Source organism: Rhinatrema bivittatum, chromosome 5, assembly GCF_901001135.1.
Source record: "Rhinatrema bivittatum chromosome 5, aRhiBiv1.1, whole genome shotgun sequence".
Classification (NCBI taxonomy): domain Eukaryota; kingdom Metazoa; phylum Chordata; class Amphibia; order Gymnophiona; family Rhinatrematidae; genus Rhinatrema; species Rhinatrema bivittatum.
Genome location: NC_042619.1, coordinates 282138020 through 282150104, shown reverse-complemented (window position 1 = coordinate 282150104; position 12085 = coordinate 282138020). Strand labels below are relative to the sequence as shown.

The 12085-nt window shown below is 43.9% G+C and overlaps 1 protein-coding gene across 1 annotated transcript in view; it reads right to left on the bottom strand.

The window, feature by feature from the left end:
- LOC115092431 (disintegrin and metalloproteinase domain-containing protein 9-like) overlaps window positions 1-12085 on the bottom strand; it is a 489095-nt gene that overhangs the window by 106321 nt on the left and 370689 nt on the right. The gene's annotated exons all lie outside the window — the stretch shown is intronic.

Here is a 12085-nt window from a genome sequence, read left to right as displayed (position 1 = left end):
TGAACAAAAAGTAAAGCTTATATACAAGTTTTAGACAGTGTATCTAACTGCAAACAATTTAAAACATGGAACTTTACTTAACCAATTAAAAAGTTTGACTGAATACTGTATGCTTTAGGAATAAATAGGTGCCTATATACTAAAGGTTTTCTCCCATTTTCTGTTTATGTGAAAAAATGTTTAGTACATAGAGCCCATATACTGTTTGTAAGCTGCTTCATGCAATGAAAAGTGTAATTGTCTACCGATAATTACCATTCTCTGATAGCACTACAAAAATGAGCTATGCTTAGTGGTCATCTGATCTGCATTATATGCCACAGTTGGAGGATACTACTAGAGTTTTGAAGTAAAAACTTCTATGAATGCATGGAAACTTTCCAACTTATCATTACTATAGAAAGTTTTACTAAAACATTATAACTAGGAAAGGTTTTGCTAAAATAGAGAATATGACTAATTCTCAATAGGGAAGGTGGGTGGTTAATACGTCTCACTGTGTTAATAGTGTTGAACAACAGTTACAGGTGAACAATTACACTTTCTTCAAAACCATGCAAATATTGAGTGAGACTTATAGTACTAATTAAGGGGCTAATGAACTAAAATTAATAAAGGATAATGTAGCACTGATGCATATTAATGAAATTTTAGCCTTAATGAATATGTGAAAATTCAGTGTTAATATTAAGGCAAATTTGCACACTAAAAGCATTAATGAGCTGCACTGCATGCTAATACATGCTAAATAGCTTTTAAATAATAGAGCAAGGATAATGCAAACTGTGTTAGGCAAAGTAATTTGCATTATCCTGATGGAAAGGCAAGGTTTTCCATTAGCCTCTGGAGGCTAAGGTAAGACTCGTCTCAGGCTAAAATGACCCTAAGTGATATCAAAAGATACTCATGGGCCAAAGAATCCCTACTTCCTCCAGTCTTCTTTTCTCCCTTTCCCCATGACAAAAAGCCCCTGTGGAGCAAGGAATTTCCCAGCCCCCCCCCCTCCCCCCAATTTTCTTTCCTTTTCCCTCTGATAGATATAACTACCTACTCTGGTTACCCCTGTAGTGATAGGAGCAAGAGAAAGTAGTCCTCCCTCTTGCTTCACCAGCTCCAGCATATAAAATACTGCCAGCTGACCACACAGTAATTCTTTGTAACCCAGAGGTCTTTTATTGTCACTCAGGGACATCATCTTGACCCGAGCTGGATCTTGTTTTAGTAGGCTTATGGAGGCATGATGTTGCAGTGGTAATGCATCAGTGTTCTCCTACAAATCTCCTGGCTTGACACCCTTTAGTGCATTGGGTATTTAATGTGGGCTTTTATTGGATAACATAGTTTTAAAACTGGTATTAATGTGGCTTAGTATACTGGCCCCTAAATAAGGGTTTTCTAAAATAAAAAGAGAAAGACAAGACAGTAATAATGCCAATGACAATAACACGGGGAAATAGTTTATCTTTTTCCCTTATAATGTTTTTTAAAATTATTTGTTTAATCAACATGATAGGAAGATAACCCTGGAAAACTACCAAAAATAAGCCCTGTGACAGTGGAAGTTGGATCTTACTCTATAAACAAGCTTTGTAAGTCAAGCAATCCAAATCTGGATTTCCAATAAGAGGATGCAAAAAGACAGAAATGATTGACCGTGTGGCCTGAATATCACAGTCTTGTTAGTCTCTTCTAAGGAGGCAGTAGCATAGCCATACATGGATTTTGGGAGCCTGAGACCCCTCACATTTAGCTCAGGCCCCAACTCTGCAAGTGCAGTCTCACCTACTATTGTCTGGTCAAGCAAAACTTATGCAAGTAAATCAGAGCAAGTATGGCAATAGTGCTCCAGTCAGGTATCTGTTCTTTTATTTGGTAGCTGGTGCAGATACAGAAAAAATTTGAGAGGAGGCATGTACAGGAGTTTGGGCTTCAGTCTGCACAACATAGGCCCAATATTCAAAGATATCCAGATATCTAAGTTATCCGGATACATATCCCGATAACTTAGAAGGGATATTTAACTACATGGTTATGCTGCTGAATATAACCAGATAAGTTCTAGTTATCCAGATAAGGTATATATGGATAACTTTAGAAGGTCTAACTTATTCAGTTAACTTAACCATATAAAGCTGAATATAGGCACTTATCCGGTTAAGATAACTGGATAAGTAGCAACACCCCAATCAGCCAATTCCCTCACCATTGACTATCCGGTTATCTATTTAGCTGGATAAGTGATGAGGAGTGATGAGGAGGATGAGGAGTTGGAACAGGAACACTCGGAGGAGGAACAGGAACACATGGAGCCACTGAACACAGCCGGATATTCAGCGGCCACTACTTAACCAGATAAGTCCTTCTTATCCGGCTATCTGCTATTAAACGCACTTTCAATATCTAGCCCAATATGTTTAGAGTCACTGCCATTTCTTCCCTTGATTTTGGTCTGCAGACTCAGTGTTGTGCTGCCACTGCCACAGCCTCTGGCTTTCTTCTTCCTTCAATCAGTTAGCAACACTAGCAATTGCCTGCTACCTCATCTAGTAACTTGTGGAGATGCTACTGCTTCAGATGGTTACGGTGGCTGGCTGCGGAATGCCACAATCGGCCACACTTACCCCCCAGGCAGGACCGGGCTCACTCCGCTGCTCCCAAATAGCATGCCATCGTCCTCCTTCAGCAGGGCAGAGAGCCGGCCCCTGTCGCCACCGCATCACCAGCTGCGGCTGCCTCTAGGCGTGCATGCTCAGCACTTCCCCCCATCTTAAAGGGGCCATGGCGGAAGGTACCTCCCATGGGACCCGGATGTGCGGCCCATTCAGGACCTACTAAAGGCAGCTCCTGCTGCCTCACCTTTGCCTCAGCAACAGGTCTTTCTCTGCCTAGAACTGAACATAGCCATGTGTTCCTGTTCCCAGTGGTCCAGTTCCCGCTCCGTGTGCTCCTGTTCCTGCTCCGAGTGTTCCTGTTCCAACTCCTCATCCCCTCGGCTTGCTATTCTGGTTCTTGACTCAGTTTGCCCCTGGATTCTGCTTTCACCTGCTGCCTGCCCCAACCGCTTGCCTGCTCACCGTTTCTTCTACCAGCTGCCTGCTTCGACCTCTGGCCCGTCCCTGGATCCTCCTGATTCACCGCCAGCCCGGACCTCTGGATTACCTGACCTTGTCTATGCATCCCATCTTCAGAACCATCTTCCCAGGTGACCCGCTCCTAAGTCCTGCCAGCTCCGGTACCCAAGGGCTCAATCTGCGGGGAACATGGGCTGGTATAGCTGAAGGTCCGGTTGGATCTCCACCGCCTACATCCATCTCCTGACAACAAGGGCCTATAGGAAGCTTCCTATAGGTAGCGCCAACCTTGCCTCAGCCAAGGGTCCACCTCCCTGCGCACCACAGTTTTCCCACTACTTCCTTTCCTCAACCCTCGCAAAGCCCTAATACCACCACTGTTGCCTCTTCTCATGTTACAGTGTGAAATTTCATAGATACAAATAAATTGCAAATTGCAACTGCAACTGCAATCTAAGACCAAAATTGGGTTGTAGCACTATAAAATAGATTTAAAAAACAACCCTGTCAATATTCAAATTTTTGGTAAAAAAAAAAACAAAACGGAACTTACAAAAATATTTCAATCAAGAGGAAGGAATTAAAAAAAAAAGTCTTAAAAAATTAATGTGAGATGTGATTATAAACATAGGAACAGGGTGGGTGTTACGCTGGAGGTAGACCTTTGGCCTGGCGCAGGATTGGTACAGCCCTCTGGTCGGACCCAGAGAGCGCCTGCTACCAGGAGGCGGAGCACACAAAGAGACAGAGGCTAACTGGAGTTTCACCAATAACAGTCTGGAGTTTACGCAGGTTGAGCCCTTGGGTACCCGGCCCACCTGGACTTATGTGGACCTCTGGTGGTCTTCCAGAGAGATAGTGGAAGGGAGTGCCCATCACGAGCAAGGGTGCATGGCTGAAGCAGAATGGATGGACTAGGAGGAGGAAGCAGTTCAAGGAGGCTCTCCGGGAGAGACAGGCAGCGCTTTCGGGTCTAGTCAAGTGGAAGCCACGGTTAGTTTCCAAGCAGGGTGGTCTGGTAATCACAGTAGGCCAGAAGAGAGTGTCCGAGGGAAGCGCAAGGGTCAAAGCCAAAGTATAAGTCCAAGAATAGGCAGCCAAAGCAAGGGTCAATACCAGGGTCAGTTCCAGAAGGCAGGCAGGAGAATGGCAGGCAGGCAGTGGTCAGTTCCAGGCGGCAGACAGAAGAATGGTCAGACAGGCAGTGGTCAGTTCCAGGCAGCAGACAGAAGAATGGTCAGGCAGGCAGAGGTCAATACCAGAGGTCAGTCCGAAGAGGTACTACCTGAGAAGGCTTCAAGAACACACGGAGACACAGGGAATGAAGGGACGCTGGAACAAGAGACACTGGAACGAAGAACACTGGAGCACACGAGGCAAGCTAGAGCACCAACAGTGTTGACCCAATTGCCAAGGCGAGGCTCTGGGGACTGGGCCTCGCCTTTTATACTGCTCTCATGTGAGGTCATCAGCGGGCGCCGCAGACTGGCTTCCCACGCTAGGTCCTTTAAAGGGCTGTGCGGTCTGCATGCGTGCACCAAGAAGCGGGGCCAGCGCCGTGGAGGATGCAGAGCCCCAACGTGAGGAGCGCTGCGAGACTGAAGGCTCCGTGGACGCGAGGCACTGGCAGTGGTTGCAAGCGAGGGGGAACTGGAGCTGATAGACGGAAGTGCCATGTGAGCAGGCCCAGCCATGGCGCCAATGCAGCTGGGACGCGTAACAGTAGGTCTCCCAGGTCATGACCCCCCCCCCAACATTTTGTAGTGATGACATACCCACAGGGTTCCCACTCCCCAAAGGCAGAAAAGAAGAACCATGATAAAACAGTGATGATGTACCCATGGTGGTCTACCCCTGTGGGCGGAAGAAACAAACCACAGCTACACAGAAGAGCCTGCCCAACAGGCCAGAGGAAGTAAACGGAAGCAGGCAGTGAAAAAGAAGGGAAGAGGAAGGAGGGGGAGTTAGAGTAAAAACTTATCATTCCCTTGCATCTTTTCCCCTTCCCTTCCCATCTAAGAACATGCCATAGTGGGTCAATCCTCCATCAAGCCCAGCATCCTGTTTCCAACAGTGGCCAATCCAGGCCAAAAGAACCTGGCAAGTACCCAAAAACCAAGTCTATTCCATGTTACCGTTGCTAGTAATATCAGTAGCTATTTTCTAAGTCAACTTAATTAATAGCAGGTAATGACTTCTCCTCCAAGAACTTATCCAATCCTTTTATAAACACAGCTATACTAACTGCACTAACCGCATCCTCTGGCAACAAATTCCAGAGTTTAATTGTGCGTTGAGTGAAAAGGAACTTTCTCCGATAAGTTTTAATTGTGCCACAAGCTAACTTCATGGAGTGCCCCCTAGTCTTTCTATTATATGAAAGAGTAAATAATTGATTCACATCTACCCATTCTAGACCTCTCATGATTTTAAACACCTCTATCATATTCCCCCTCAGCGATCTCTTCTCCAAGCTGAAAAGTCCTAACCTCTTTAGTCTTTCCTCATAGGGGAGCTGTTCTATTCCCCTTATCATTTTGGTTGCCCTTCTCTGTACCTTCTCCATCGTAATAATATCTTTGTTGAGATGCGGCAACCAGAATTGTACACAGTATTCAAGGTGCAGTTTCACCATGGAGCGATACAGAGGCATTATGACATTTTCCGTTTTATTCACTATTCCCTTTTTAATAATTTCCAACATTCTGTTTGCTTTTTTGATTGCTACAGCACACTGAACCGATGATTTCAATGTGTTATCCACTATGATGCCTAGATCTCTTTCTTGGGTTGTAGCACCTAATATGGAACCTAACATTGTGTAACTATAGCATGGGTTATTTTTTCCTAAATGCATCACCTTGCACTTATCCACATTAAATTTCATCTGCCATTTTGATGCCCAATTTTCCAGTCTCACAAGGTCTTCCTGCAATTTATCACAATCTGCTTGTGATTTAACTACTCTGAACAATTTTGTATCATCTGCAAATTTGATTATCTCACTCGTCGTATTTCTTTCCAGATCATTTATAAATATATTGAAAAGTAAGGGTCCCAATACAGATCCCTGAGGCACTCCACTGCCCACTCCCTTCCACTGAGAAAATTGTCCATATAATCCTACTCTCTGTTTCCTGTCTTTTAGCCAGTTTGCAATCTACGAAAGGACATCGCTACCTATCCCATGACTTTTTACTTTTCCTAGAAGCCTCTCATGAGGAACTTTGTCAAACGCCTTCTGAAAATCCAAGTACTGTATACTACATATACCAGTTCACCTTTATCCACATGTTTATTAACTCCTTCAAAAAAATGAAGCAGATTTGTGAGCAAGACTTGCCTTGGGTAAAGCCATGCTGACTTTGTTCCATTAAACCATGTCTTTCTATATGTTCTGTGATTTTGATGTTTAGAACACTTTCCACTATTTTTCCTGGCACTGACATCAGGCTAACTGGTCTGTAGTTTCCCGGATCGCCCCTGCAGCCCTTTTTAAATATTGGGGTTACATTAGCTATCCTTTACTAGTTAGAATTTTTTAGCTCAGGTGAGTTTTTACTTACAGGCACTTGGACTACTTTTCTTATTATTGGAACCTCACTGTCGGGATGCCCTAATTCTAATGCATCATTAGTATTCTTTGAAGGTACCTCTCTTCGAACCATGCGCTGCTGAGCAACTGTCGGCTTTCCCCTTTGCTCTAGTTTAAAAGCTGCTCTATCTCCTTTTAAAGGTTAGCACCAGCAGTCTAGTTCCACCCTGGTTAATGTGGAGCCCATCCCTTTGGAAGAGACTCCCCCTTCCCCAAAAGGTTCCCCAGTTCCTATCAAAACTGAATCCCACTCCCTTGCACCGTCTCATTCACGCATTGAGTCTCCGGAGCTCTGCCTGCCTCTGGTGACCTGCGTGTGGAACAGGAAGCATTTCAGAGAATGCTACCCTGGAGGTTCTGGATTTAAGCTTTCTACCTAAGAGCCTAAATTTGGCTTCCAGAACCTCCTCCCATATTTTCCTATGTCGTTGGTGCCCACATGTACCACGACAGCCGGCTCACCCCCAGCACTGTCTAAAATCCTATCTAGGTGATGCTTGAGGTCCATCACCTTCGCACCACCTAGGCATGTTACCAGGCGATCCTCACGCCCACCAGCCACCCAGCTGTCTACATTCCTAATATTCAAATCACCAACTATGACGGCCGACCTAACCCTTCCCTCCTGTGCAGTAGGCCTTGGGGAGATATCCTCGGTGCGAAAGGACAATGCATCACCTGGAGAGCAGGTTCTTGCTACAGGATCCTTTCCTGCTGCACCAGGTTAATGCTTTCCAATCATGAGACCTTCTTCCTCCACGTCAGCACCAGGGTTGCCAGTCTGAAGTTTGGACTTGGCTTCTATTCCCTGAAGGTCTCATCTATATACCTCTCTGTCTGCCTCAGCTCCTCCAGGTCTGCCACTCTAGCCTCCAGAGATCGGACTCGTTCTCTGAGAGACAGGAGCTCTTTGCATCGCATGCACATGTACAATTTCTCATCAGCGGGTAAAAATCATACATGTGACACTCGATGCAAAAGACTGGGAAGCCCCCCTCTTGCTGCTGGACTGCTGCCTTCATCTCAAATTTGTTCAGTTCCTACTTAAGTTTTAGGTTGCTATGGGAGTAGGAATCTGTCAAATTAATGTACTTTAAATGTATTAGTGAATTCACTATGGGGCAGATTTTCAAAGGCTACGCACGTAACCCAAGAAAATCTACCCCTGCGTGTGCCGAGCCTATTTTGCATAGGCTCGGCGGTGCGGGCAAGCCCCAGGAAGCGCATATGTCCCAGGGCTCGCAAAAAGGGGCGGTTCGGGGGCATGGCTGGGGGCATGGCAGTGGTCTAGGGGCGGTCCGGGGGCATGGCAGAGGTCCAGGAGCGGTCCGGGGGTGGGATCGAGTGCTCCAGCACAGCAGCCTGTGCCGGGGCATGGCGCGTCGGCAGCTGTCCGGCACACGCAAGTTACTCCTGCCTCAGGCAGGCATAACTTTTGGAGCAAAGATAGGGGGGGATTTAGTTAGGGATGGGGGGTGGGTTAGAAAGGGGAAGGGAGGGGAAGGTGGGGGGGCCGGAAAAAAGTTCCCTCCAAGGCCGTTCTGATTTCGGCGCGGCCTTGGAGGGAATGGGGAAAGCCATTGGGGCTCCCCTCGGGCTTGGCGCGTGCAAGGTGCACATGTGTGTACTCCATTGAACGTGCCGAGCCCGGATTTTATAACATGCACGCAGCAATGCGCGCATGTTATAAAATCGGGTGTAGATTTGTTCGCGCCGGGTTGCGCGAACAAATCTACGCCCGCGCGTAAATTTTAAGATCTGGCCCAATATGTCTAGTAGTGGCTTACAGAGGAATGATCAACCTCTCAATAAGGTTTTTTTGGTAAGTGGCACCTGCGTATAAATTAAAGGATGAGCTAAGGCTGTCAGTTAGTCAGCCAGAGTGACTCACTGCTCTCTTGATTAACAAATGTTGGTACCTAATCAAACCAAATCAAACTACCTCAACACCTTTCCAAGGTGAGTAACTGAACTGAAATTTTCAACCTTTAACTTAGGTATACACTGCTCCCAGCTTATTTCTAGCTTTTGTCTACTTTTTTCTTTTTTTGTTTTTAATATACAAACACACTAACTACTGCTTACTAGCTGCCTTACTGACTGACTATTTAAAAATACAGTCTAACTTCTGTTTATTCGCTGCCTTGCTGACTATTAAAAGCACAAACACACCAAATAATATTCCAAAATATTTAACTTTGCCGCAATACTTTTAAAAAAGACAATGTCCCAAGCAAAAACTTACTGATTCCTTTCAGCCACCAGCAAGGTGATCCTCTCCTCACAGCACTCTTTGCTTTCCTTCACTCCCCTTACTTCTTATTGAGAAGGGAGGGGAGGAAAGGGGAAGTGAGCTGACAAAGGGAAGGGACGGAGTTGTGAGTGAGTGAAAGGGAAGGAAAGGGGTGAATGAGAGCAGTTCAAATGAGTGGATCAATGAGTGAGTGGAAAGGGGATGGGTGAGTAAGAAGGAAGGTTCAGGAGTAGTGTTGGCCCATGTGGCCAGATGAAAGGAGTAGCATCATCCCATGCCCTGAGAGGAAAGAGGGTAGCACGTCTGCTGCATGGGCTGAAAGTGGAGGCAGCGAAACCTGTGCATTCCGCAGAGTATACATGTGTATGTATGTATGAGAGAATGAACGTATGTGAGTTAGTACATGTATATTTATTTATTTATTTTATTTATTTAAAGTTTCTTCTATACCTATGTCCGTTCACACATCGCATCGGTTCACAATGAACAATAACTTTTAGGAAGAGCCCTTACATAAAACAGTAGATATACAGGTAACTATAGGGAGGAGCCCTTACATACATCATATGGAGAACAAAAATCAGGGGAGAGCGAGAGGGCTTGTGAGCCCCCCCGCCCCCACCTCCCCCCAACTAATCTATGGTAATCTCAGGCTAACTGGAAATTAAGCATTTGCAGGTCTGGAAAGCAGGGAATTTGTTTTATTCTTATTAGTTTAAATTATTGCATGCTATTTGTGCCTGCTCTTTTGAAAAATCTCACTGATTTTTATGAACTTTTTAAAGTTTTATATGAGTTTATTTATTGAATGTTCAGTTTGTCAGCTGCTTTGAAATATTTTTCTTAGCATGTTTTTCTTATGATTGTTTCATATTTCTTAATTTTGTTTTTTTGCAATTATATCTTTATTATATTTTCATTTAATACAAAAATTATGAAATAGAAGTTTGCAGAAAGAAACACAGTTATAGATACAATAATTATAATTCCACTCTGCAAATTAACAAACATAATAGGGGGAGGAAATCAAGAAAATAAAACTATTACAATGAAAATAAACATAGATGAGATATACCTGACATTTATTTAGTCTATTTAACCTCCTCTAATATGCTAAACTTCCAACCTTCTCTCACATTTTTATTCAAAATAAGTTTCCAAATGCAAAGAGTCTGTAAACATAAACGTATTTGATTGAAAAGTAATAAAACATCTATATGGAAATTTTAAAAAGAAAGATACTCCAAGGGCAATCACTTTACTTTTCAATATAAGGAAATGTCTCCTACGAGCTTGAGTAGGATGGGAGACATCAGGAAATACAGAAACCTTTTGCCCACAAAAAAAAATCAGTATTTTTAAAGTATTTAAAGAAAACCAGATCTTTTTCCTGTTCAGCACAAAAATGAAACAATCATAGTAACCTTATTTAAATACCAATACTGTTACCATAATCCTTTTCCCTTCTTTTCCTTATGCTCCCTTTTTCTCCACCAACCTCTCCCTGATCCCTTCTTATTTCCCACTATTAATGTATGCATCAATGTTTTTAATAGTTTATTCTCTGTTTGATTTTTGTAAACCATTGTAATGGCTGCACCGAATGATGGTATATAAAACTGAACAAATAAATAAATAAATAAATAGATTTAAAATTATATATAAAGATTCTTCCAAAAATGTTACATTTGGGCTTACTGAAAGGGAAAGCTGTCTATCTTGAACATCTATTTCTGAGCTTTTCTGCTTACATAAATAAAATATTTTAGATATAGATGGTAAATTATCCTCTTCATATGCTAAATTCTCCTTCAAATATTTTTTAAAGATTTCATTAGCAGACAGTAATTTTGTATATAGGAAATTTAATAAAATGCAGATTTTTAACTCTAGATAAATTTTCCAGAACCTCAATTTCATTATGAATAGCTAAGTTATCTTTAATCCGAACTTACTCTGCATTTGATAGCAAGGAAATTTGTAAATTCAAAATAGCAGTATTTTTTTCCATTTCTTATAACTGCTTCCCTTGTGATTCAAGGGAAGTTCTAGACTCAAGGACAAAAGTATTATACTAGAAAGCTTTCAACATGGCGACCTAAGCAGAGTGCATGCAAGAGGCTCTTGAAAAAGAAAATTATTACTTACCTGCTAATTTTCGTTCCTGTAGTACCATGGATCAGTCCAGACCGTGGGTTATGTCCCCAATCCAGCAGATGGAGTCAGCCAAAGCTTTGAGGGGGCGTCACCATAAGTACTACTACCCCCTCTGCCGGAGTTCAGTATCTTCTGACTCCAGCAGATGCGAGTAGGGGAATCTGGGCTTGCTCCCGATTACCTGTAACCACTTTGTTCCCTTGATTGGGCTTTTTTCTTCTCTGTCTTCTGTACTTAGTTGTTTTTGGATCAAGTTTCTTCATTTAAAAAAAAAACTTAATTGGTTTAATTGGAGAGGCGTGGCTTCCTTTCGGTGCTGTCTCTCTGTCTCTCTCTTTCTACCTACCAGCGCTAGTCTGTTGATGGTACACCGGGGGTAAGTTGTATTTTCTGCTGTATTTTCTTTTGCAGCTAATTTGAAACTTCTCTATTACCGCGTTAAACTATGCCTCATACAAAAAGGAAAGCCAGGGTACGGTGTGGGGAAAGCTCCTCTACACCGTTGGAAGTCACACAACCCCGGATCGGAAGCTTCTTTGCAGCGTTCCCCCCAATATCGCCAGGTGAGCAGGTTGCTCAAGGGCTGGCTCTTGAGCGTGAGCTGTCCCTTCTGACCGGGATATCTTTAACCCCTGGTTCACCAGTAAAACCAGAGCCGCCAGCCCGAGGAAGAGAGTACTGGCAATAGGAGACCACAGGCCCACCAGCGGGATTCCGAGGAGAGGCAGGAGCGGTCGGACAGAGAGAGACATCATATGGACTTACTATCTCGGAGCAACCAGTGAAGGTAAAGCCCTGTGAGGGAGTTGGAGGAGCAGGGCTGGACTGGGCTGGAGAGCTGGAGTCCCCGGGCATTGGCAATGGCGTTGGCCTAGCAGCGGGCGGAGGAAGTGGAGAAGGGAACCGAGAATCTCCAAGGCAAGAAAAATTACAACAGCTTGTTGAAATAACTCTATCTACAATATGGATAGCCCTGCAATCAATTGAGAAAGCTATAACGGGACTTAC